This window comes from Ascaphus truei, chromosome 7 (assembly GCF_040206685.1).
Source record: "Ascaphus truei isolate aAscTru1 chromosome 7, aAscTru1.hap1, whole genome shotgun sequence".
In the NCBI taxonomy this organism is placed as follows: domain Eukaryota; kingdom Metazoa; phylum Chordata; class Amphibia; order Anura; family Ascaphidae; genus Ascaphus; species Ascaphus truei.
The window spans coordinates 79,145,098-79,170,202 of record NC_134489.1 but is presented as its reverse complement, the minus strand read 5'-3'; the positions used below and the strand labels follow the sequence as shown (position 1 = coordinate 79,170,202).

Here is a 25,105-nt window from a genome sequence, read left to right as displayed (position 1 = left end):
TAAGTGTGAACTAGAGATGCACAAATGAATGGATGCAGAAGAATAAACAATACAATATATGATCCCCTGGTCAAGTTTTCACACAGAGTAAGGACTACTGGGGAAATCTTCACTAGTCAGCGGCCACCACTACCATGAGCCCCAACCAGATGCTGTTTCCCAGTGGACGTCATGAAGAATGTCAAGTGCCCCACCTTCCCTTGCTTAAACGGTGGTAGTCCTCAATATAATTGTCTGATTTGCGAATATTCACAAATTCTAATAACCTCAGTCATCTAAAGGTCTATGAGTGTATAAAACAATGGTAGGTTAACATGTCAGCACCTGAGATGTAACAGCACACGGCTTAAATGATTTTAACAGAGCTACAAAACTGTTGTTCTTTGCAATGCAAAGAGGAGATCTAAATCTTATAGTTGTGTAGACGCGGTTCTGTATCCGTGCAGTGACTGCCAGTCTTACTGAACTGAGCTCAAGGTCTTAACACTTCTCTTGTAAAAAGTAATTGGAATCAGCTCTTGTGATTTGTTTTTTCTCTTTTTATTTTCCACAATCTCCGTATGGGGTCTCAGCAGACTAAAAGTGCACATACAGAAGTAATTTCAAGACTAATTTCCGATTTTTGGGGGCAATTCACAAAGCAGTGATAAAATCAGTGCTTTTGCGTGCGACTATGCATTTCTTTATCGCGCTGTCAGACATGAAGCCACAAGAAGTGAAGGCCATTTTTTAAGAACTATAAAAAAATGCACTATCGTGCGAGCTGTTTTTTGTATCAGTGCTGTCGTGCTATAAATTCTATAGCGATAGCTGATAGGAAAAAAAAGCAGCCTGTAAGAGCTGCATGGAGACGCTGCGTCTCCATGCACGTCTCTTATGGGCAATCGTGCAGTAAAAAATATTGATTTTAATAATAGTGTACATGAGCAGGGGTTCTCCTGGGCTAAACCGCACTGGTTTCAGCCTCGGGGACCCCCTACTTCATGAGATACAGGCTCCGTTATGGGGTGCCGGTATCACCTGTGCTTTTAAATGTCATGTGACCGTGGGATTTAAATCCTGCAGTGAGATACCGGCACCCCATAACGGAGCCTGTATCTCATGAAGTAGGGGGTCCCCGAGGCTGAAACCAATGCGGCTCAGCTCAGGAGACCCCCTGCTCATGTACAATAGTATCAAAACACCAATAAAAATTGAAAATAATTAATTACCGTAGAGGCTAGCCGCTATGGTAATGAAGCTGCTTTAATGTCATTTTAATTAATAGTGTGCGGGAGCAGGGGGTCTCCTGAGATGAACTGCATTGCTTTCAGCCTCGAGAACTCCTGCTTCCCGAGTTGCATGCCCAGATATGGGGTCCCGGTATCCTGTATCGGGTGTCTGTCTGCTTTCAGGTGATCCCCGCAGGTGTCCAGGGGCCTCCAGGTGGTCCCCGCAGGTGTCTCCCGCTAGCCTGTTGTACCAATCCTGTGCCCAAAAAAAAAATGTACAATACTTTGAAATAAATAACCCCCCCCCCTCCTCCTCCCTAACACATAAACTACAGTAATGGGCAAAATTACTATTATCCAGATATAGATAATAGTGCATTTGCCCATTTAAAATAAAACATTAACAAGCAGAAATAATAATACTGTAATAATAATAATAATAATAATAATAATAATAGTATGTTCTTGTATAGTGCTGCTAGTTTTACGTAGAGCTTTACAGAGACATTTTGCAGGCACAGGCCACTGCCCCGTGGAGCTTACAATCTATGGTTTTGGTGCCTGAGGCACATGGAGATAAAGTGACTTGCCCAAGGTCACAAGGAGCCGACACTGGAAATTGAACCAGCATCCCCTGCTTCAAACTCAGTGCTAGTCAGTGTCTTTACTCACTGAGCCGCTCCTTCTCCCTGATATAAATAAGTATAAATAAATATAAATAAATTAAGCTTGCACTTGCCCCTGCCAGCCTGCCACGAGGAAGGCCGTCCTCATCCTCATCCATCATCCATCATCCATGTCCTCTGTTGCCAGAAATAATACAATCAAAAGTAAAATCTAATGGCCCCTAACCCCTTAATCACCTTAGCATTAGTAACCATTATAGTAATTAAGAGGTTAACCCACCACCCCCCACTACCCACCCAGGAGACCTAACCACCCTCCCCAGGCAACTACCCCCACCCTCCACCCATTCATTAGTACAATGGGTACATCATGCTCATATAATATGGGCATGATTTACTGCACCTCTATAGCAAGAAATGGTGACGCTAAAAAAATAAACAGGCCCAAAATAAAACACATTACATAGTAAAATCAACACATTACAAATGCCAATAAACCAATTAATTGGCACAGTGGGTACATCATGCCCATATAATATGGGCATGATTTAACACTATGGCAGTCAATGGTCAACCTACAAAATAAACAACCACCAACAATATCCAATGCAATCAAAACAATCACCAAATAAACAATAATAAACAAGTAAACACAACAAAATTACCACAAATCAATTAAGCAAATACCAAATAAACACCAGAATTAACAATTAAAACACCAAAACAAAACCATAAATAAATAAAAGAAAGCTCCAAATAAACTCCATCCTTCAAAATCAAAAAGACCAAAAATAAATGTTTTAAAACATGTTATAAATAAATGTATTGATGTATGTCCCTTTCTGGGCATGCAATGCTTTTTTGGCAAATGCTTGCTTGTATTTCTTTTAAATATATTTTTGTTATTTGCTTTTAAATATTTATGTTATATCTGTTGTGTTTTGATTTTGACTGATGGTGTTTTTGGTTGTGTTTATTTATGTATTTGTTTTGGTGTTTGCTTTGCCTTCAATTACGCCCAGGAAGTTAGCCCTGATAAAGCGTGTCATAATCTCACTTTTAAAGCTTTACACTCTTCTGCTCCTCCTAACATCTAAGCCCTAATTTCTCGCTATACACCATCTCAACTCTTGTGTTCTGCTCAAGGATGTCTTCTCTCTATCCCTTTTGTATCTAAAGCCTTCTCCTGCCTTAAACCCTTCTCACTGACTGCCCCACACCTCTGGAATGCTCTTCCCCTCACTATCCGACTAGCACCCTCTCTATCTACCTTTAAGACACACCTCAAAACACACCTGCTTAAGGAAGCATATGAGTAGCTCCATGGCTGATAATTAACACCTCGTACATAAACCTTGGCCCCTTGCAGACACATTTACCAGAACACCCTTCTAATGTCTCTGTATGGTCTTCCTACCAACCAATTAGATTGTAAGTTCTTCGGAGCAGGTACTCCTTTTCCTAAATGTTAATTTTATATCTGAAGCACTTCTTCCCTTTATTTGTTATTTATATTATTTGTTATTTATATGATTATCACGTGTGTTACTCATGTGAAGCGCTATGTACATTAATGGCGCTATATAAATAAAGACATACATACATAATCTTTTGTCAGGTATGTTCCCAGGTACTTTAACGCTTCTTTGTACCACTTACAATTGAAGTTTGTCTATTAATTTGATCTTCTCCTGTGATAAGTTGATAATTAGGGCCTCTGATTTGTAGTTGTTTATTTGAATCTCGAGATTCTACTAAAAATCCAGAGTTCGTGAAAAAGATTTTGTAGAGAAGTGAAGGGTTTGGTTATAGAGAGGAGGGAATCATCAGCAAACAACGAGATTTCGAAAGCCTAAGTGATTGATGTTCCTGTCATGTATTCCCAGTCAAGCCGATCAAACACTTTTTCAGAGTCGATAGTGAGCAAGCGTGCAGGGACTTTGATCTTTTTTGCAAGGGCTACAAGGCCTATTGCGCATCTGCTGTTGTCTGTGGCTTGACTGCCTGGGACAAAACCGACCTGGTCTGGGTGGACTAGACTTGGCAGAACTATGTTTAATCAGTTCACTAATATTTTAGAAAAGATTTTTAAACCCACATTTATAAGGGAAATCGGCCGGTAACTTGGGAAATATGTGAGATGTTTTCTCGCTTTGGGAATGAGAAAGATATGGGTCGGTACCATACTGCTAAGGAACTCTGTCCCTTCTAATATTCAAGAGGTTTAGCAAGTGTGGAATGAGAAAATGTGCAAAGTTCTTAAAATACAAGTTTGAGAACCCATCTGGGGCCTTGGAAGGTTTAAGCTACTTTATCACCACTGGTATCTCCTCCAAGGAGATGTGGGCGTTAAGGCACTCCAGTTCGCCTACACACAGGGTGGAAAGACCCGACTCACGCAAATATTTTTCTAGGTCCCTTGCGTAGCTTGGGGTTTTTGCTGCTTGTTTCCTGTCATGTAGAGAGGAGTAATATTTATGATATTCCTTGGCTATCTCTGTTAGGTTTGAGGGTTTGTGGATTCCGTGTAGGTGTTGACCTTCTTGGGTCTATAGGCCAGAATGGAATCTGTCTTGTTAGCTTTTTGAAATAATTTTTGTTTTGTTCATGTCATAGTTCTTTCCGCCAGTTCGGAAAGGCAGGTGTTTAGTTTCCCTCAATGGGCTATGAGGTCTGCTAGGACATAGTCTGAATGATTGAGTTTGTGCGCTGACTCTAGAGTCAGAATCTCTGCATTGAGAGCGTCAATTATTTTGAGTCTCGCCTTTTTTCTGGATGAGGCTATACCGTCGATGAAAGGAGAAAGCCCAGAGAGCGGCCATGTTGTTGTAGGGGAAAGACCTTTCAGTGCCCAGCTGTGGGTGTGAGTATTGCTGTGGGGTTGGGTGAGGTGGGGAAGGAATGGAGGTGGGGGGAGTCTGGGTGGGTTACAGATCCTTAACAAAGTAGTCCAAGTTACCGGTTGAGGGCAGCAAACAGGGCTAGGGTGACTGGGTGAAAATGCGGGGCCAGTGCATAGCCTTCCTCTGTGGGCAAGTGGGAGACTGGCCAGAATACAAACAGGCAGGCCTGAGTGGCCGTCTCAATTCAAATTTTTACCCAAACATCCTAGGGTATTAACCTACAAACCTTCATCGCAACATTTCAACATTAGAATCTATTTACTATACATTGTAGACAGTTTCTTTTTTTTTTTTTAAATAAAGTTAGTTTTTTTAGCTTGTTGTTATTTGGTAAGAGGTGGTCACGGAACCATCAAGCAGCCCCTGTTCCAGGCCCTATGTTGTTGGTCAACTGTGATCTTGACCCTCTTAGGCTTTTCAGGCTCTTGTGTGGAGGTTACAGTGTGATCTGTTGTAGGGGGCTGTCGTGTGAAGTAATGAAAAAAAGAGGTTTAACCGGCGCCAAAAAAAGGGTAAATACCAGTCCTGTTATGACAGTCCAAATACAGTCCTTGGAATGATGAATGGTGATGATTCTCACCTCAGCAATGCATATATCAAAAAGAGAGAAAGAAAAAGAATAATGGTGCAGTAAATCAACACAGGAGGGGAAGGGAAGGGGGGGGGAAATGCACAGATATTAGCAACAAAAACAGCAAACAGAGCATACAAACATGAAACACAAGCACGGCCTAAAAAATAATACAAAGCTTATTTATTAGCGTGGACATGTGTATTAACCGCATCCGGAGGGGCAAAATTGCAACCCTACTTACGAAATGCTGGAAAGGTACAGGCAGATCTGCTGTAAGCAGCTGGGCTTTCAGGATGGCGACCGGAGCACTTGTGCTGGCGTCTACACGTGACTGGGGAATCAGGCGGATGGCTCCGATGCCGAGGCCTCTGGGCGGACGTGACGTCACCCCCGTTGTGTACTCTCCACCGGCTCACAGGACTCCAGTCCTCCAGTCCTCATTTACAGCCGCAATGTCGCCGTACCTCGGTTAAAACACTTGTAGGAGACTGCAGAATTTCTCCTTTGAAACTGCAGACTGTACCACAATAAAAACACTCTAAAACTTGGAACTTCCCGACGCGTTTCGTACGCATGCGCGTACTTCTTCAAGGGAGAAGGTTCCCTTGGCCCCTTGCAGACACATTTACCAGAACACCCTTCTAATGTCTCTGTATGGTCTTCCTACCAACCAATTAGATTGTAAGTTCTTCGGAGCAGGTACTCCTTTTCCTAAATGTTAATTTTATATCTGAAGCACTTCTTCCCTTTATTTGTTATTTATATTATTTGTTATTTATATGATTATCACGTGTGTTACTCATGTGAAGCGCTATGTACATTAATGGCGCTATATAAATAAAGACATACATACATAATCTTTTGTCAGGTATGTTCCCAGGTACTTTAACGCTTCTTTGTACCACTTACAATTGAAGTTTGTCTATTAATTTGATCTTCTCCTGTGATAAGTTGATAATTAGGGCCTCTGATTTGTAGTTGTTTATTTGAATCTCGAGATTCTACTAAAAATCCAGAGTTCGTGAAAAAGATTTTGTAGAGAAGTGAAGGGTTTGGTTATAGAGAGGAGGGAATCATCAGCAAACAACGAGATTTCGAAAGCCTAAGTGATTGATGTTCCTGTCATGTATTCCCAGTCAAGCCGATCAAACACTTTTTCAGAGTCGATAGTGAGCAAGCGTGCAGGGACTTTGATCTTTTTTGCAAGGGCTACAAGGCCTATTGCGCATCTGCTGTTGTCTGTGGCTTGACTGCCTGGGACAAAACCGACCTGGTCTGGGTGGACTAGACTTGGCAGAACTATGTTTAATCAGTTCACTAATATTTTAGAAAAGATTTTTAAACCCACATTTATAAGGGAAATCGGCCGGTAACTTGGGAAATATGTGAGATGTTTTCTCGCTTTGGGAATGAGAAAGATATGGGTCGGTACCATACTGCTAAGGAACTCTGTCCCTTCTAATATTCAAGAGGTTTAGCAAGTGTGGAATGAGAAAATGTGCAAAGTTCTTAAAATACAAGTTTGAGAACCCATCTGGGGCCTTGGAAGGTTTAAGCTACTTTATCACCACTGGTATCTCCTCCAAGGAGATGTGGGCGTTAAGGCACTCCAGTTCGCCTACACACAGGGTGGAAAGACCCGACTCACGCAAATATTTTTCTAGGTCCCTTGCGTAGCTTGGGGTTTTTGCTGCTTGTTTCCTGTCATGTAGAGAGGAGTAATATTTATGATATTCCTTGGCTATCTCTGTTAGGTTTGAGGGTTTGTGGATTCCGTGTAGGTGTTGACCTTCTTGGGTCTATAGGCCAGAATGGAATCTGTCTTGTTAGCTTTTTGAAATAAAAACTGGGTGAACTGGGTGAAAATGCGGGGCCAGTGCATAGCCTTCCTCTGTGGGCAAGTGGGAGACTGGCCAGAATACAAACAGGCAGGCCTGAGTGGCCGTCTCAATTCAAATTTTTACCCAAACATCCTAGGGTATTAACCTACAAACCTTCATCGCAACATTTCAACATTAGAATCTATTTACTATACATTGTAGACAGTTTCTTTTTTTTTTTTTAAATAAAGTTAGTTTTTTTAGCTTGTTGTTATTTGGTAAGAGGTGGTCACGGAACCATCAAGCAGCCCCTGTTCCAGGCCCTATGTTGTTGGTCAACTGTGATCTTGACCCTCTTAGGCTTTTCAGGCTCTTGTGTGGAGGTTACAGTGTGATCTGTTGTAGGGGGCTGTCGTGTGAAGTAATGAAAAAAAGAGGTTTAACCGGCGCCAAAAAAAGGGTAAATACCAGTCCTGTTATGACAGTCCAAATACAGTCCTTGGAATGATGAATGGTGATGATTCTCACCTCAGCAATGCATATATCAAAAAGAGAGAAAGAAAAAGAATAATGGTGCAGTAAATCAACACAGGAGGGGAAGGGAAGGGGGGGGGGAAATGCACAGATATTAGCAACAAAAACAGCAAACAGAGCATACAAACATGAAACACAAGCACGGCCTAAAAAATAATACAAAGCTTATTTATTAGCGTGGACATGTGTATTAACCGCATCCGGAGGGGCAAAATTGCAACCCTACTTACGAAATGCTGGAAAGGTACAGGCAGATCTGCTGTAAGCAGCTGGGCTTTCAGGATGGCGACCGGAGCACTTGTGCTGGCGTCTACACGTGACTGGGGAATCAGGCGGATGGCTCCGATGCCGAGGCCTCTGGGCGGACGTGACGTCACCCCCGTTGTGTACTCTCCACCGGCTCACAGGACTCCAGTCCTCCAGTCCTCATTTACAGCCGCAATGTCGCCGTACCTCGGTTAAAACACTTGTAGGAGACTGCAGAATTTCTCCTTTGAAACTGCAGACTGTACCACAATAAAAACACTCTAAAACTTGGAACTTCCCGACGCGTTTCGTACGCATGCGCGTACTTCTTCAAGGGAGAAGGTTCCCTTGAAGAAGTACGCGCATGCGTACGAAACGCGTCGGGAAGTTCCAAGTTTTAGAGTGTTTTTATTGTGGTACAGTCTGCAGTTTCAAAGGAGAAATTCTGCAGTCTCCTACAAGTGTTTTAACCGAGGTACGGCGACATTGCGGCTGTAAATGAGGACTGGAGGACTGGAGTCCTGTGAGCCGGTGGAGAGTACACAACGGGGGTGACGTCACGTCCGCCCAGAGGCCTCGGCATCGGAGTCATCCGCCTGATTCCCCAGTCACGTGTAGACGCCAGCACAAGTGCTCCGGTCGCCATCCTGAAAGCCCAGCTGCTTACAGCAGATCTGCCTGTACCTTTCCAGCATTTCGTAAGTAGGGTTGCAATTTTGCCCCTCCGGATGCGGTTAATACACATGTCCACGCTAATAAATAAGCTTTGTATTATTTTTTAGGCCGTGCTTGTGTTTCATGTTTGTATGCTCTGTTTGCTGTTTTTGTTGCTAATATCTGTGCATTTCCCCCCCCCTTCCCTTCCCCTCCTGTGTTGATTTACTGCACCATTATTCTTTTTCTTTCTCTCTTTTTCATATATGCATTGCTGAGGTGAGAATCATCACCATTCATCATTCCAAGGACTGTATTTGGACTGTCATAACAGGACTGGTATTTACCCTTTTTTTGGTGCCGGTTAAACCTCTTTTTTTCATTTGTTCCCCTGACTGGTTGTACTACCAGTCTTTCACCTGGCTGCCTGAACATTTATTTATTTATTTCTAGCGCTGTTTTGCACCTATTCTCTTTTTTCTGTGTTTTTTTTTGTCGTGTGAAGTGCAACGTTTTAAGAAGACCCTTCTGACACTTTTGAGTGTGTGAGCCCCTAGGGGCTCTGAAAGTTCTAAATCTTGTCTTTTCTAGCATCATGTAGTAGTGCTAGACCTCAGGGTGTTGAGGTGGGGTTTGAGAGTTAGTTGTATAATGGCACTTTTGGGCTATGTGGGGTGCCAATTATAAGGTATACAAAAACACTGTAAGAAAGGATACCACCCATATGACAGGATGCTGAAGGGGCACCCCTTGGAGTTCAGAGAGGCAGTCCCCTGGACCTGGGGCATGTAGACGTGCTTGATATAACCTGTCAGTGGGCCTCCTCTGTCGGTGCCAGCCCTCGGGACCATCCGTCAGACTGTCTCTTGCTCAAAGCACGTTGCCATTCTCGATCCTTGGCATCTGCAGGTTCAGTGGCAGGGTGATCCCCACTCTCTCCAGAAAGGGGGATGCCTCCTTTATCGCCCCCAGGGCAGAGGTGAGTCTCTCGCCAATCACAAAGATCCGGCAGGGAACCCCCAACGGTATCGGACCTCTTTTTCCCAAAGGATCCCGCCACTGCTCAAGCGTCAGTGGAGGGTCCAGGAACACTTCTGAGAGCTTGCTGGGTATCTGTGTGTTTGTTAACTTATAGAGGAGTGTTTTCAAAGACATGTGTTTGTTGATCTCGGGTTACCCAGAGCAGGGCCTGAATGCAGTGGTGGAAGGAAGCACTAAACACTTGATCAAATAATGGATATATAAATAAATACTTATAAAACCACTTATAAAAGTTTAAAGGACACAATGAACAATAAAAATAGAAGAACCTAAGAATAATAAATAGATAAAAAATAATATAAGTAATTAAAATGAAATAAAACAGTTGGATTCCAAAATATTAGTCCTGCAGCCACAGTTCAGATTAGGGGATTTCCTGGTCCCCTCACAAGATTTAGCGAAAGGGCTGCAACAGAGGAAAAGAAACTGTATGTGGAAGAGAACAGTGTTCTTATAATATTATTAAACAGTTTTTTTACAATAATACTTAGCTAAAGAGTCTCTGTTTGAATTTGAAGAGTCCTTCTGCAGTCCTCAGCAAATGGAGAACTGCACCTTAATGAAGGAGTACATAAAAAACATGGCATAATAACGTTTTAATAAAATTAAAAGAAAAAGACTCAAACTTAGCTCAAACTCCTAAGCTAAGTATCATTGTAAAAAACTGTTTAATAATATTATAAGAACACTGTTCTCTTCCACATACAGTTTATTTTCCTCTGTTGCAGCCCTTTGCGACCAAACGCCCAGATAAATCCTTTCGCCAGAGCAGGGCCTCCTTGGTCTTGAAATATAGCCTTAAAATTATATCCCAAGCTCTATCTTCGGTTAGTGGCTTGCAGCGGAGTGCTGGGGCATCAGTCCATGGCATGGACCAGAGATTTTAGCTAGCTAAAAAGGTATTTTATGTCTTTTTTTTAGTGGAGTTCTGCGACTCCTGCCCTGACTCTGATTCTCAGTCGTTATGTGGCCGCCAGCTGCCATCCTTGGATCCCGTTGAGAATGCTTTTCTTTTAAAATATTGATGTTCACCCTCTTAGGGAGTCTTTCTGTATTTGGGGGTTATTGGGGTGGTCTTCCCACTCTGGATCAGTAGTTTAGGGTTCGTCTGCTCGTCCCTAGGCTGTTAAATCTAGCCGCTCAGTCCACCTATGTCGGAAACCTGTCTCTAACACAGACATTCCACTCAGCGCCACGCATGCGCGTCCCCATTACTGTTCTAAACCTATAATAAGGGTACTGTCCTGATATTCATATATATTTATCTGGACATCCTAAAAGCAGTGTCTTCAATGCTCTTTGTTCTTCCATTTCTTATCTGTATGTATATATACAAGTATATACAGATATATATATATATATATATATATATATATATATATATATATTGGCAAGAGAGAGAAAATGAGACAAAATAAATATATAATCTATCTGAGCAATTGTATGTAATTTATACATACAGTTGGTTTGTCAGTAAATTGACGAAATATAGAATGAATACCCAGCATGGATTCTTATTGTTAAGCAAGCAGAAAAAAATACTGTAAAAGGAAAGACTTAAATGGAATACACAGCTATATCTATTTATATAATCAAAAAATAAATAGATGATACCGTTCTGTGGCTAACGAAATGCTTTTATTTGTGCGAGCTTTCGAAATACACTGATCTCTTCTTCCGGCGATGTTACAATGAATGAAGCAAGGATAACTTAAAAACAGTGTCTCTTGGAATGTTATCTGTGCTTGTCCTTCCCCCGGTGTGGATGTGTTATATGGCTAGAGGTGTCAAAGGGTAACTGAAAGCAAGTGAAGAAAGAGTGTGTATGTGTATCAGTGTGAATAAAAATGAATGGAGAGCCCACAGTATAAACAGTGCTCTACACAAGGTGTGTGTGGAGTGAGAGGGATATAAATGGTGTGGGTGGGTGTGGAAATGTGAGAGTTTGTACACATCCACACCGGGGGAAGGACAAGCACAGATAACATTCCAAGAGACACTGTTTTTAAGTTATCCTTGCTTCATTCATTGTAACATCGCCGGAAGAAGAGATCAGTGTATCTCGAAAGCTCGCACAAATAAAAGCATTTCGTTAGCCACAGAACGGTATCATCTATTTATTTTTTGATTATTGAAGCTCGGCTAACACGGTACTGATACCTCTATTTATATATATATATGTAGCGGTCATGTAAAATGGCTACAGTCATCTCTCCTGCTGACAGTAAGGCCTGGTAAGTTGTGGGCATGCCAGCAGTAATTATGGAGGTTTGCCCTCACACCCTGGTGGGGTGCCCAGTGTATGGATGGGAGTGGTCACATGCTCTGATTCCATGGTTAGTGATGTCAGAGGTGTGTCAGCTTCCAGAGTGTACATAAGGTACAGCACTGTGTCTAAAAGTTGGTCCTGTCCTGAGTTCTGCTAAGTTCTGTAGTTCTATCTGAGTCCTGAGTTATGTTATAGTAGCTGAGAAGGAAGACTGTGTCCAGGGACCTGGCACAGGGTAAAGACATCCCGGCGGGGATAGGGAATCCCTATTAAAGGAGAATTACACCTTTCAAAGGGAAGCACTGAGGGACAATGAGTGGCTAGAGAAGCTACTGCGAGGGGCAGCTAGCCCACCTCAACCAATAAAGATGCTCTTAATCACAAACCCTCTCGTGTACATGTGTGGAGTGAATGTACAGAGAGGAGCACCACGAGGAGTTCCTCGCCAGGACCATCCCCAAGTGACCGAAGGGACCCTGATGAGGTGGAGGCGCTGCACTGGAACTAGGTAGGACTCAGCACACTACCTCAGCTGCCTGTCTGGACGGGTTCTCCCCACACACCATCATGCGGGAGACTCAGGAGTCCTGTTACCAACAGGTGCACCACCAGACACTACCACACTGTAATGGGGACCGGTTAGACCACAGGGGCCAATGTGAGATTGGGTGGGTCAGGCCGGGCCAGAAAAACCGTTTTATATATATATATATATATATATATATATATATGTATATATATATCACATATTTATATATATATATATATATATATGTGTGTGTGTATTTAACTATGCTTTCACTTTGTTTACATAAGCATCTACGTGCCATATTATACCTAGAATAACTGGGTAACTGGAGGCCAATTTCTGTCCTCCAAGGACAAGAAGAATTTAAAATGTCATATCTCAGGAAGTAGAGGGCTGCTTAAGTAATGACCAGAACAGTCGTACCTGTCATGTCAGGGGGACAGCTGCTTTAATTATGTACACCTCGACTCGGAGAAATAATCTTTTCTTCCTGTATATCAGCACAGCAGTTGATATATTTTTGAACAACTGATAAGGTATGTACAACTTGGCAACGATTTAAAAGCATGCAGGAAGAAACCTATAAACCACAGCCTACAATTAGTATAAGGTAGATACACAGACAGACAGATACTGTAGATGTAGACAGAGACATATATTTGCAAGGTACAACTTCTTCATAAGAGTTGTTCCTTCTATTCTTAAAAAAATACAAAATACAGTGTTTGGATGGATATAATTCTTCTGAGCTCTCTGAAAAGTCCCAATACTAAATGGCACAAACAACGTAGGTGTCTTTTCCAGACAAACACAGAGAGGCTGGACGGAAAATGAAATCTCTGGTGATCAGGGTAATTAATGCTATCTCATAGGGAAAAGGGAGATGAGATTGCATATGCAGATTGCATATTGGAAGATTCACAACATGGCTACAAGTAATAAAAAAAAAGCAGGTGTGTCCGTTCTTGGTATTTAAGTCAACAATGAAATCTATTCATAGCTACAGGGTAAGAGAGGAAACAAAGTCCAGTGGGGTTTTGTTAAAAAAAATAATAATATCCCCCTTAATCACTGCTTACTATTCTTACTTTAAGTCTACTGCTCATAATATTGTATTCTGTATCATCATTCCACTGTATTTTATATGACCTAATGGTTTACACTGCAAGGCATTGTGTAAATAAAATATTAATCAAACACTTTCCTATTATTTTGCTTGCTGCTTTTTCTATCGCTATTTGACATTAGCAGCTCCTCATTTGATCCCTTGGCAGAGACTGGTTTACATTGTTTACCTATAACATTTAGTATTTTAAAAAAAATAGTGCAGTTTTTGCATATTATACTTAGAAGAAAGGAGGGATGGCGCATGAATCAGCTCTTAGTTAACTCAACCTTGACAGTCAAAAACTCCCATCCAGACTGCAGCAGGGCCTAATGAATGGGACATACACATTAATGCATGAGTGGGAATCAAATCTAAGCGACATCCCTTAACGGTTTCAATAAAGGCTCAAAATATATTATATAAAGGGAAAAGAGTGTGCTTTGCTTTCAAAAGAGCACACAACTTTGAGGGGGAAACGGATTTAAAACCCAGCATCAGCTCTGCGTGACCTTGCTCACACCACTTAACCTCTATGGAAGATGGTGCCAAAGCATTAGAATGTCAGCTTTCTGGGACAGACTGCACATATTTTGGTATGTCATGAACAGCATTAATTGTACAACGTTCACCAAAATATAAGCTCTATTTTCTAATACACTACTTCTGTACATAAAAATAATTGGATATTGGGTTAGATAAGCAAGAGGTGCAACTTTAATGTCAAATAATGGCAAGTGTACCAAGGCTTTTTATACTTTCATTGCGGTTATCTTCAACAATGGCAAAACTAGTGAAAGGGGGGCCCCTGGTGAAAAAATATCCCTTTCCCCCCATTTTGACTTCCATCCACTTGTCGGGATGCGCCGAATGTAGGATTCTGGGGCGCAATATTTCAGTGCTAGGTGGTGATTGACACCTGCTGAGCACGGAAAAATCTTGCCCCAGATTTCTTAGCGTGGAGCATAATGGAGATAGGGTTGCCAGGTGGCTTCTCCAAAAATATTGGACACAATGATGGTGAAAATTGCGACACGCTCGGCACACACTCTCACCTCTCTGCTTCATGCTGTTTCCTCCTCTTCTTGGCCCCTCTCCCAAGCTCCTGACACCCCCTCCTGATTGGCTGCATTGTACAGCAGCCAATCAGGTTGAAGCAATCCGCCCAGCCCCCTAGCAACAGCCCTGCTCGGGGAAATCCCGTCGCCCCCAAGCCGGTCAGGTCACTACGTCCAGAGAGGTAATGCCAGACACATACATGTCCAGTATAACTGCTCATTTTTCTACTGGACATAGTTTCCAAATACTTGACAGTCCGGTTCAATACTGGACACCTGGCAACCCATGGAGAAAGGCAGCGCAGTAGGCCCCTTAAGGCTGCAGCGCCACTGGTTCTTGCAACTGCTGCAATGGTACGTCCGCCCCTGATCTTCAACAAAGTCATTGCTCCTGAAAAATAACAATGTCATGTACTCAGGTTTCATTAAAAGCAGCCCTTTTCAGTGGTTTAAAAAAGTATTTGCAATATATACTGTCCAAGAGAACACCCATACAATTGTGCATGCAAGGATTTTATTGACTTTTTTTTATACCACTGTTTTGCTTATACACTGGAAATTCCTTTAGTAGATCAGAGATTACATTTTTCCTTCAGTAGAAAAACATGTTGTTTGAGGCTTTTCCATGATTTGTAGTGGATTAATGACTTCAAACAGCTTGGTGATTTGTTAGTCCTTCCTCTTGCTAGGATTTAGCTGATAAAAATATCCATAGACAGTGAAATCAGTGGCATGCCTGGCTTTCTCAGACAAGACTCCCATGTGATCATCATACAGGCAAGCTCAGTAAAGGCTGGAGCTGCTCAGCAAGCAGTAGGTAATGAGTCTTTGTGCAGACTGGAGCTCTTGACGGTGAACAATAAAGCATATGTTACCAGCTATAAAACACTGCGCTGGGAAATTTTAAAAACGTTTCACTTGAATGAAGAAGACAACGGATAACAATGAATATGCTGTGCTTTAAAAACGCTAATCAATTTAAACTGGATTCTAATTAGAATTTCTGCATATCAAGAGTGCATGGATTGGGAAACAGCAGTTTGAGCAGGTCAGTTCTTATGGGGGCTAATGAAGAATTTTAGGGGGGAACTGAATTTATATTTCGGTCTGATGCCTTCACAATGTTAACAAATACGGAGTATCAATGTCTCAGTTGTGTTCATTTTTATATTCGGGATTATGCATATGAATACATGTTGAGTCACATATTGGTATACTAGCATGTGGATTTAAATGGCCTACGTAGTATATCTTTAGCTAACGTGTTATTATAGTATATATATATTACAGGCTGGCCATCTTATCGGGAAATTCCACCGCAATTCACATGCTACTTTGTTTTATGATTTCAGGAGAGTAAATATAATGCAATGATTTTTACTGTAAAATCCCTGATAACCTGTATTAATGATTTTTTTTTTTGTTAAGAATAATTGTTTCAAAACATGTTCTGTCTTTTACAAGACTTTTGTAATACCGTTTAAATATTATAATTGTGTTAATTTGTGCAATTCTAAACTCTTTATTAGCAAAACTAGGGTGACTACAATCTAATAGTTTAATGCCAAATTACAATTTGACCATAATATGATTTTTTGAAAGCTATAACATGAATAAGATAACAGTATGTAAATGTGCAGGAAGAAAATTTGCAAACGAATTGTAGAGGGATTTTTCTTTACTAATATCTGCGTCTAAGAAAACTACAGTTTTCAAGCTTGAAAAGAATAATTAAATAACAATTTAGTTGCTTATATACACTATTATATTGGCATAATATTGTATCATTTTTCTAACCTGATAATTAACGTTTGCTCTGTTTAATTTTCTAGATTATTTTGTTGTATTTTCTAATAAGTATTTCTGTTTCTATTGGGAAAATGCTTGTACTGTATCTTGCTTTTCCAGTGACTCTGCTATATTGGTCTCAGACATTTTGTTATCCTGCCCATCAGCATCTCTGCAAACATATTCAGTGTTTAGTTTGGTGCTAGGCTGCCAGTTTTCAATTACAATTTTAAAATGGCTTTTGTTTGTCTTAAGGCTCATTTACATTACAAATGCTGACGGCACAAATTCATCTAAATTGGAAAGCAATTAGTAAAACAGAGGTATTTGAGATTTACTTGAATGTAAATAAACCACCATTAGCATTAATTGTTTGTTAAGCAAGTCTCAAAAATTAGTCATCGAGGTGCAGTGGTGGGTATAATTAAGAAATTATAAGTAAAATATATATTTTCAATGTAATTCCTCATATAGCTATGAACTAATATACTCCAGACAACAATTTAGTTGGCCTAGATTACAAAAATAATAATAGATTTTTCCTTCTTCAAATCTTAATAGATGAATTCTTATTTAATGTATTCATTTAATTTCAATATTGCAGTGCGTTCACTGCCTATTTCAATTATAGAGAGGTTATGTGTCAGTAAGTAGACAATGTAACATAGGGAGGGTAGCATTTCATAACCGCTATATTTTTAATTACAATGATATGTTCCCTGGTGATTCAGGTATTTAGTGAGACATCTACATGAGATGTACAATTCTTTACCCACTTCCCATTTCAGTTACTAGCAGGCCTTTGCCGGGCCTTATGCAAATGAGACAAGCACAGTAGCTTTGACTGCAGAGACTGGGGGGTGGAGAGAAAAAGCTCAAAGGTTAGTAGGCTGATGGAAAGCTGAATGGAAAAAATGCTGGGTTCTGCTGCAGCGTTCTTTGCTGTAGGGGGGGAATGATTCTTTTCTTTATGAACCATAGATTGTATGTGGACGATCTTGGGTATGGCCCCAATTACAAATATTTCTGTGAATGCAGTGCCAAAAAAAACTACAAATAACATTGCAGTAGCTTGCTGGTGTTTAATGTCAGTGTAAAATGTAACATGTAAATGATTTATTAAAAGCAGTGACCATTATGTTGTAATTCAATTGCAAATGGATTGATTCAAATATTTAAAATGTTATCATCATTTATATTCTCCATGTTTTCATTGTGTTGATTGATACAGCTCTTACTTTCTGGCTTGTGCACAGGGTAATGCACGTTATTTAGACACCAGATATAGGATCACAAAAGCCAGTGTGCATCGAGTATGTATCTATACATTTATATTTGGGTGCAATAAAAGGTGTCACAATCAACAAATAACCCATTTCCTAGGCCTTTTTTTTTATATATATAATTAATCAAGTAAAAATTATAGCTCTAAATGTAAATAATAGTTATCAAATTAGTCTTGTCAACATTGCACTTTGTAATGTTTTTCATGCACAATATTTTCCTCTGTTTTTTTAACTCAGTGTACAGTATGATTGTTAATGTCAGCAATATCATGCTTAGAGCATATTATTATAATCACATATTCCATGGGTTTTTTCTTTAAACTACTCATATGTCATACTTATGTATGGCAGTGAAAAAAGTTAACATTATGACATTTCTATATTTAATAAAATCTTAATGTGATTTAAAAAATGAGATGTTACTAGGCAATATTTGCATATTTATAGTATGTTTTTGATCACAGTGACGGTTTGAAAATTGAGTCAATTTTTGTTTAAATAATTAATAATTAATTCACTAATTAATCATACCATTTTATTTGCAGGTCTTTATCATAACTAGGTACATGTACTGTAGGTAACATTTTTCATCATAGTCACAATTGTTAATATTGACTGTTAATATGAAATACATTGACTTGCACAAAAGCCATAATAGTCAAAAATATAACGAATCCCCAGGGGAGACTAGAGTTATTGAAAGATTATTTTAATTTATGAACACAGACTAAATCTGGTGAAACATAGTGGGTGGGGGAAATGAGAGCATCCTGTTTGAATTCCAATGTGCAGGACAATGTTGTGTTTTGCAGGTTTAGTATAATATTATGTATGTGCAGATCTTTGTGAATCTACTGAATAGATTAAAATTATAGATGTAATTAAAAAAGGATCAATATCTCATGTACCAAAATGTCATTGTAAGCTCTCAGATAAGGATAAATTCTGCTTGCAGTATATCACTGTCAGATATATATATATATATATATATATATATATATATATATATATATATATATATATATATATATATATATATATATATATACACAATCACTAAATTGTGATTGTTGTTATGTTTGTTTTTGTATACAGAAAATATTGATATTGTCACTTTCATTCATTTATGTATCCCAGGCTTTAAAAGACACCGTGTTTAACCGTGCAACCAGTAAACTTAACAATAAGACACACAGTGCTTCTAATTTGTAACAATGCTTGTCGAAGGCTATTGGTATTTAGTACAAAGGCCCACAGAAAATATATGTGAACCAAATGTAACACAGATCAATTGTGATGTATGTAACATGCTACAGTACCTACCATAAGAATCAAATGTACTGCTCACCATAGCAGAATATGCCCCAGAGTTGACTTTTCTTGTTTAGATAACACTGTTTGGTTTACTAGCTGCACTTGCTGAGCCCGAATTTAAATTTACTAATATTTTTCCAGTGTATACTGCAGTTGGAAAATTATTTTGGACAACCACATCATTTAACCTTATACATGGAAACTGTGTGATGATTGTTTTTTTAATCTGACTGTTCCTTTTGGTTTAAAATCTGTACTAAAAATGACTTGGTTCTGCTAAGGGCTTAGCCCATGCTGTGGTCAAACCAGGCATTGTCTTCAATACAATGGATTTCTCCAACTAAACACCCTTGTCCCTGGCTAATTAAGTAAGGGCACAATTAACCCCTTCACTTCCATTTTGTGAAGCATGTAGAGGTTTGAATTTACTGGTTAATAGCAAATTGTCTTTACAGTGAATGTGATGTATAAACAAAGTATTAACTTGTAAAATGCCAAAGTAATTGTGTTTATTCAGCAATACAAGTAGTTTCATGTTATATTTTGAAGGGGTGCCTTTTATAGTCAAATCAGTTCTAGGGAAGATAACTGTTGTAATCACTGCATATATTGAGGTGAGATTTCTTCAGAAAAAAAACGTTTGTTTTTTTAAATGACATTAATTTAATAGTATTCATTTGTATACTGCTGCATATACTGTCCTGTCAATACTATTAAAAAAAAGATGGGTGGATTGATTTAATTCTCAAGGATAAAATGTAAAGACATTGGCAAATTAATGCCCATGGAAAATCTCTGCTGCAATACATATTAAATATAATATATATTATATATAATATATATTAGTGAATGAAAATCAAAATATATATTAAAAAATACCTGTTAAGGCAAACATTTTCATGGGATGGCATTTTCACATCTAGATGTGCCATGGATTCCGAGGAAAATAGGTTTATTAAATGGAATTATTTACTTTTATCTTCTTGGAAAATGTCCATAGCTATGGTGAATAGCTAAAATGCCCATGTTTATAGTATAGAAAATAGTCATTTGTAATAGTAACATGTATTGCACAAATAGGACCAACCAGAGAGTGAACATAGCAGATAAAACAAGAGGCACATGAACAAAAATGTTGGTCATAAAGAATGATGGTAGATCAAAGTAGACTGCCCAGTTTTGTTCCCTAATTGATGCTTCTGTTATTATTCATTCTTATTCTACCATCAAGCCGTTCAGCAATTACGTTTGGGCGGTAAAATACATGCAGCATATTATTACAAGGAGAACACTGTGTGCAATGTGAATAAAATGCTTACAATAGACATTTTTTATGTAAATTACAAGTTAAGGCCAATTTGAATAGAAAAGTATGCGATTAAGATTATTCAGTATAGGGGCCAGTTAAGGGACTATTTCACACATCTATTCCATTAAATAACGAATACATAAAGTTCAAACAATTAGGGGGTCATTCTAAATCCGTCATATCCCCTTGGTCCACTTTTCGATGAAAATTCCCATTACGGTCAATGGGGATTTCTGCCCGAAAATGACCGGAATGGTTGCATTTGCGAGTATAGAATAGGGTCCTTAGATGATTATCAATGATGGTAGTAGCCAATAACTGCTTTCTAAATCCTGGTTTGTTTCCATGTCTGACTATTCTTGTAATGAAGTAGACTTTTCTGGCTGGCATAATCCGTTACAGCATTTTTACCCGCTATCTTTATTTTATATAATTTATCAAGCTGTTCTCTGCTGAAATAACTCCAATAAATTAGGTCACAACATGGTCCAGAAAAACACTGCAGTAACTCTACAAAAAGGGTAATACCCTTATTAAATCAAATACATTTTATTTGCTGGACCATAAACTAGAACAGGGGTGGGCAAACATCCTTGACTGCACCCCCCCTGCCTGCTCTGCCCCTGGGTCGCGCCCCTCCCTTACCTTGAATGCGGCGCCATTTGACGCCCGTCGCCATGGAGATGCGTGGCCGCGAGGCCGGGTAAGTGAATTTACAGAGGCCTCCACGCTGAATAGCACGGGGCCTCTGTAACCGCCGCGCCCCCCCTAAAATCAGTCACGCCTCCCCCCCAGTTTGTGTACTGATGAATATGTGAAGAAGCAGGGAAAGTTACATTGTGTTGTGTACACTTTACTACAATGCTATTTGTAAGATTAGCAAATTGAGCCGTTTATTGTGTAAAATGGCACCAAATTCTATCCGAATGTATATTTCAAGAGTCTCATTAACATGTGGAATATTTACAGTGGTCTTGCCCTTATCATTATAACAGTTGCTTATTTTCTTGCATTTGCATGTAGAAAAAACATCCTAAACACAGCAGTGAGGGAAAAATGATGGGGATGACCTTTTATAGGTTGATTTGGACAACCAGAATTTCAGGCTAACTAGGTGACATTTGATGCAAGTGCCATTTAGTTTAGCCTGATATTTAGGCTTTTGGTCCACTCATATAAATTCATTTTTACATTTGATACATGGACAAAGTTAATGTCAATTCAGACCAGTTGATTTAAATGACGTTAATAGTGGAGGAAAATGTAAAAAAAAAAAAAGAAACAAAGTGAAACACAATTACATGTGTGCAAAGTCCCTTCTTTTGTTTCTGTAGAATGCCCTAAACAGTGAAATAATTGATTACAAACACACAATGCTTTATAGAATTAATGTGCAATTTTTAGCATACTACAATATAATGTTTGATCATTAAACTATGAAAAATAAACAGATAAGGTACATTGACTTCTATAAGGCTGACCCATCTTATTTATAATGGAAATATAATTTATATTATCAAGTGTACATATTTGAATTTGTCAAATAAAGAAAATAACTGAGGCATGGTATTGATTGGCATAAATATTGGCTCCTGCAAGATATAACAAAGACCACTGTTTGCTGCTAATAGTACATTAATTCATTTCCTTGCCACTATCAAAGATGTATATGATATTATTTGTGATGTAATTGTAAAGAGGTCAAAGGCTGCTACCATATCTTAAAACTAATGTACAGTAAATTATTAACAAGCACTGATAAAAAGAAATCCTTTGAAATGCTGTGCATTCTCTCTGATAATTGTTTTTCTTTTAAATAAACCAGTACAATTATAGCACACCTCTGTTAACACTAGTGGTGCATTAGAAAACCATCCTCCACTAAAGGGGTTAAAAAGAACAAGGAAGGGAAAATTTGAACAAGAGAAATTAGGGTATTAAAATGAACTCTGTTACTTTGATTTTAAAAAAAAAGTATACTATGACATCTTATTCCTCTCATGGTGTTGGAATGGTGGCAATATATTTTGGGGGTGTATTGGGCTCTCATATTAATGAGCTTTCAGTTCCTCCTACTTTTCAGTTTGGATATCGAGTCTCCCTGTCAGACACAGATTCAATTGAGAGACTTGATACATTTAAAATATGACCACTTTTTTGGTTTCTCGTTATTATACTGCTGTAGTTATAGGCATTTGTAAAGGTCCAAGTGAGTAATACTTTAAGTTTAAAACAGTTAAAATGCAATGGCAATGTGAAGTGGAGTAATGCATAGTCAGAGATACAGGGGAACATTGTACAGTATGATTACCTGCATGTTAACCCAATTCTAAGTAGAGATGGGGACTTTTTGGGGCGGATTGGCCGGCTCCTTTGATCCGTGGATTTTAGCATATCAATCTCAAAAAGTGCGATTCGTATTTTCCAGATTTTTTATTATACAAATATACATTATATATTCCGTAACCCATGGACGGATTTCTAGAATCCAATTGGTTCTACAAATCCGACATTGGGTTGTATAAAATGGAGTTTTTTTAATGAATCCGAATGGATTAAAACCAACCAAATCCGTCTGTGTATTTTACACCGCAAAATGGATTTGAGGGAGGGGGGGGGGGGGGGGGGGAAGGCGAGAAAATCCAAGAAACGGATATGAGGTGGATTTGTCCATCCCTAATTCTAACAATATTGATTGAGGGTATTTATACCCAGCCCCTCTTTTCAGTCTTCTATTTCTTTCATTAATATTTGTTCTTGGAATTAATGGGTTTTGTGTTGCCATTAATGGTAATTATGGTCTTTTTTGGTATAGGACGCAAACATTTTGTGATCTCAGCATTTTTGTCCTTGAACCATCAATGTGATTAAAATGTTATTGATATGGTATAAAATAATAAGTAATAAGACACTAGCTGTATTAGATCTAGACATAGGATTATTTTAAGGTTTGTTATCTCTTGGTGAAACAAATTGAGAGTTATGTACAGATGTACAAAAAAAAAAACAGTGCACCTCCAATATGATAATTTATTTAATTCATTTCTATATTTTTTTGTGTTTTTTCTTCTCATAAATATGGATCATTTAGTTCAATCCCTTTGCCAAAACATTTCAATCCTGAAACCATCTCAAGATAGACCATAGGCCCTACCTGCAGGTCCTACAGGAGAAAGGTGGTGATGACCTTTGATGTAGCAATAAGCATGACAGGTGCATATTTTTACTTGCACTTCATTTTTTTAAATATTTTTTTTCACTATAATTATTAGGGCACTTTTAGTCTTTAACCAGTTTAACTCCACACATAACACATATAGTGCTTCTAAATTTGAACCCTTTAGTCACTGCATATGTCATGCATGCCATGCTATCGGCTATATTATTGCTTTGTTTCCTCTTTTCTCGATGCAGTGGAAGAAATACAAAAAACAGAGTATACAATTGTTAGAGGAGGACCTGATAGGCTTTATACCCTGATGGGGTTGCAGGGCTTGACATTTTGGGGGGCAAAGGATTGAACTAAAGGATCTATAATTATGAGCCAAAAAAACACAGAAAAAACATATAGAAATTAATTAAATTATTTGTAACACTGAATGTGCATTGGGGTGTAGGAGGACATGTGCAGAGGTACACAATGGAGACTGTTTTAAGGTGAAATTAAAACAAGGCTTTATTGTGCCTGTTGCTTTAAACACAGCAAAAATATATGAAAATAAGCCAAACAAAAAACCTATCTCTGCTTTGGAGACTATCTACACATGTAGCTCAGCCCTCTCTGGTGATCCGGTGCTCTCGCTCTTTCTCCTGCCGATCATATTTGTCATCATAGGGAGCGGTCTTTCCGGTTCGTACCGAGTTCAGGCACCCCCACCATTCTTGGGGTGTTTTGTGGGTGTGACTCGGTTTGGGTTCCCCATAAGAGATGTCTTCCTCCACATCGGACTGGAAGGGCCACTCTTCCGTGGGGTAGGGTTCATTACAGGAACGCTGCATCTTATCCTCCATTTTGGGGCTATCAGGTGTACTTTTCTTCCTGACCTCAGGAGGCACTATTGCAGCTGTTGCCACTGTATTTGTTAGAACCCCAAATGGTGGTAGTCCTACAGGTGGGCATATTTTGCTTTGAGGGGTCATAGCTCTCACAGGCCTCTCTGTAGACTTTTTCTTCCCTTGGGTAAGTTTTACAACATTAGCATTGCTGTGCACGCATTTATTCTCATCGTCTGAATAAGGCCTGAAGGGACACTGCTCCGTGTGGTGGGGTTCTTTATACCAGGAACAAATTTTCTTCCCTATTTTTACAGAGTCTGTATTTGACTTCAGCTGGGTGGCCATTTTAAATTCCCAGGGTTCTATTTCTTTGCAGTGGAATATTTCTTTCACTCCCGGCAGGGTGACTTAACACTCAGCAATTGGCTTTGGGATACCTTTTACACAGTTCAGCAATCCCTTTTTCCCCGGTAGGGCAATTTTACACTCAGCATTTGTTTGCTGAAAATTCCCCTGCTTCAGCACAGTCTTGCATCAATTTTCACACTTTTCTGCATATATTCCATTCACAGCTGGTAGTCCTATGCGGTGTGGCAACCTTTATTTGCAGAATCAGTACCGCTCGGTGGTCACCATCTGTATTCACTGCTTCAGCGAAACATTTGAAAACAACAAACACCTATCCCTTTTAAGGGCTAACTCACTTCTTGAACCCTGACTACGGCTGGAAGACAAAACCCCTATTTCAATGACCATATTACACTTTATTGTGATAGGCAAATAAGGTTTACCTGCTTCAGCAGTCTCTCTCTCCTCTTGGGATTGGGAAAAACAGTCCATCT

General features: G+C 39.2%; 1 protein-coding gene across 2 annotated transcripts in view; it reads left to right on the top strand.

The window, feature by feature from the left end:
• CSRNP3 (cysteine and serine rich nuclear protein 3) overlaps positions 1-25,105 on the top strand; it is a 116,222-nt gene that overhangs the window by 47,360 nt on the left and 43,757 nt on the right. The window contains exon 1 of one of the 2 annotated variants that reach the window (XM_075609184.1): positions 15,311-15,618. The exons of the other annotated variant lie outside the window; for it this stretch is intronic. The gene's annotated coding sequence lies outside the window, so the exon portion shown is untranslated. Of the gene's footprint in view, positions 1-15,310; positions 15,619-25,105 lie in introns of those variants that run through there. 2 annotated transcript variants of the gene reach the window in all.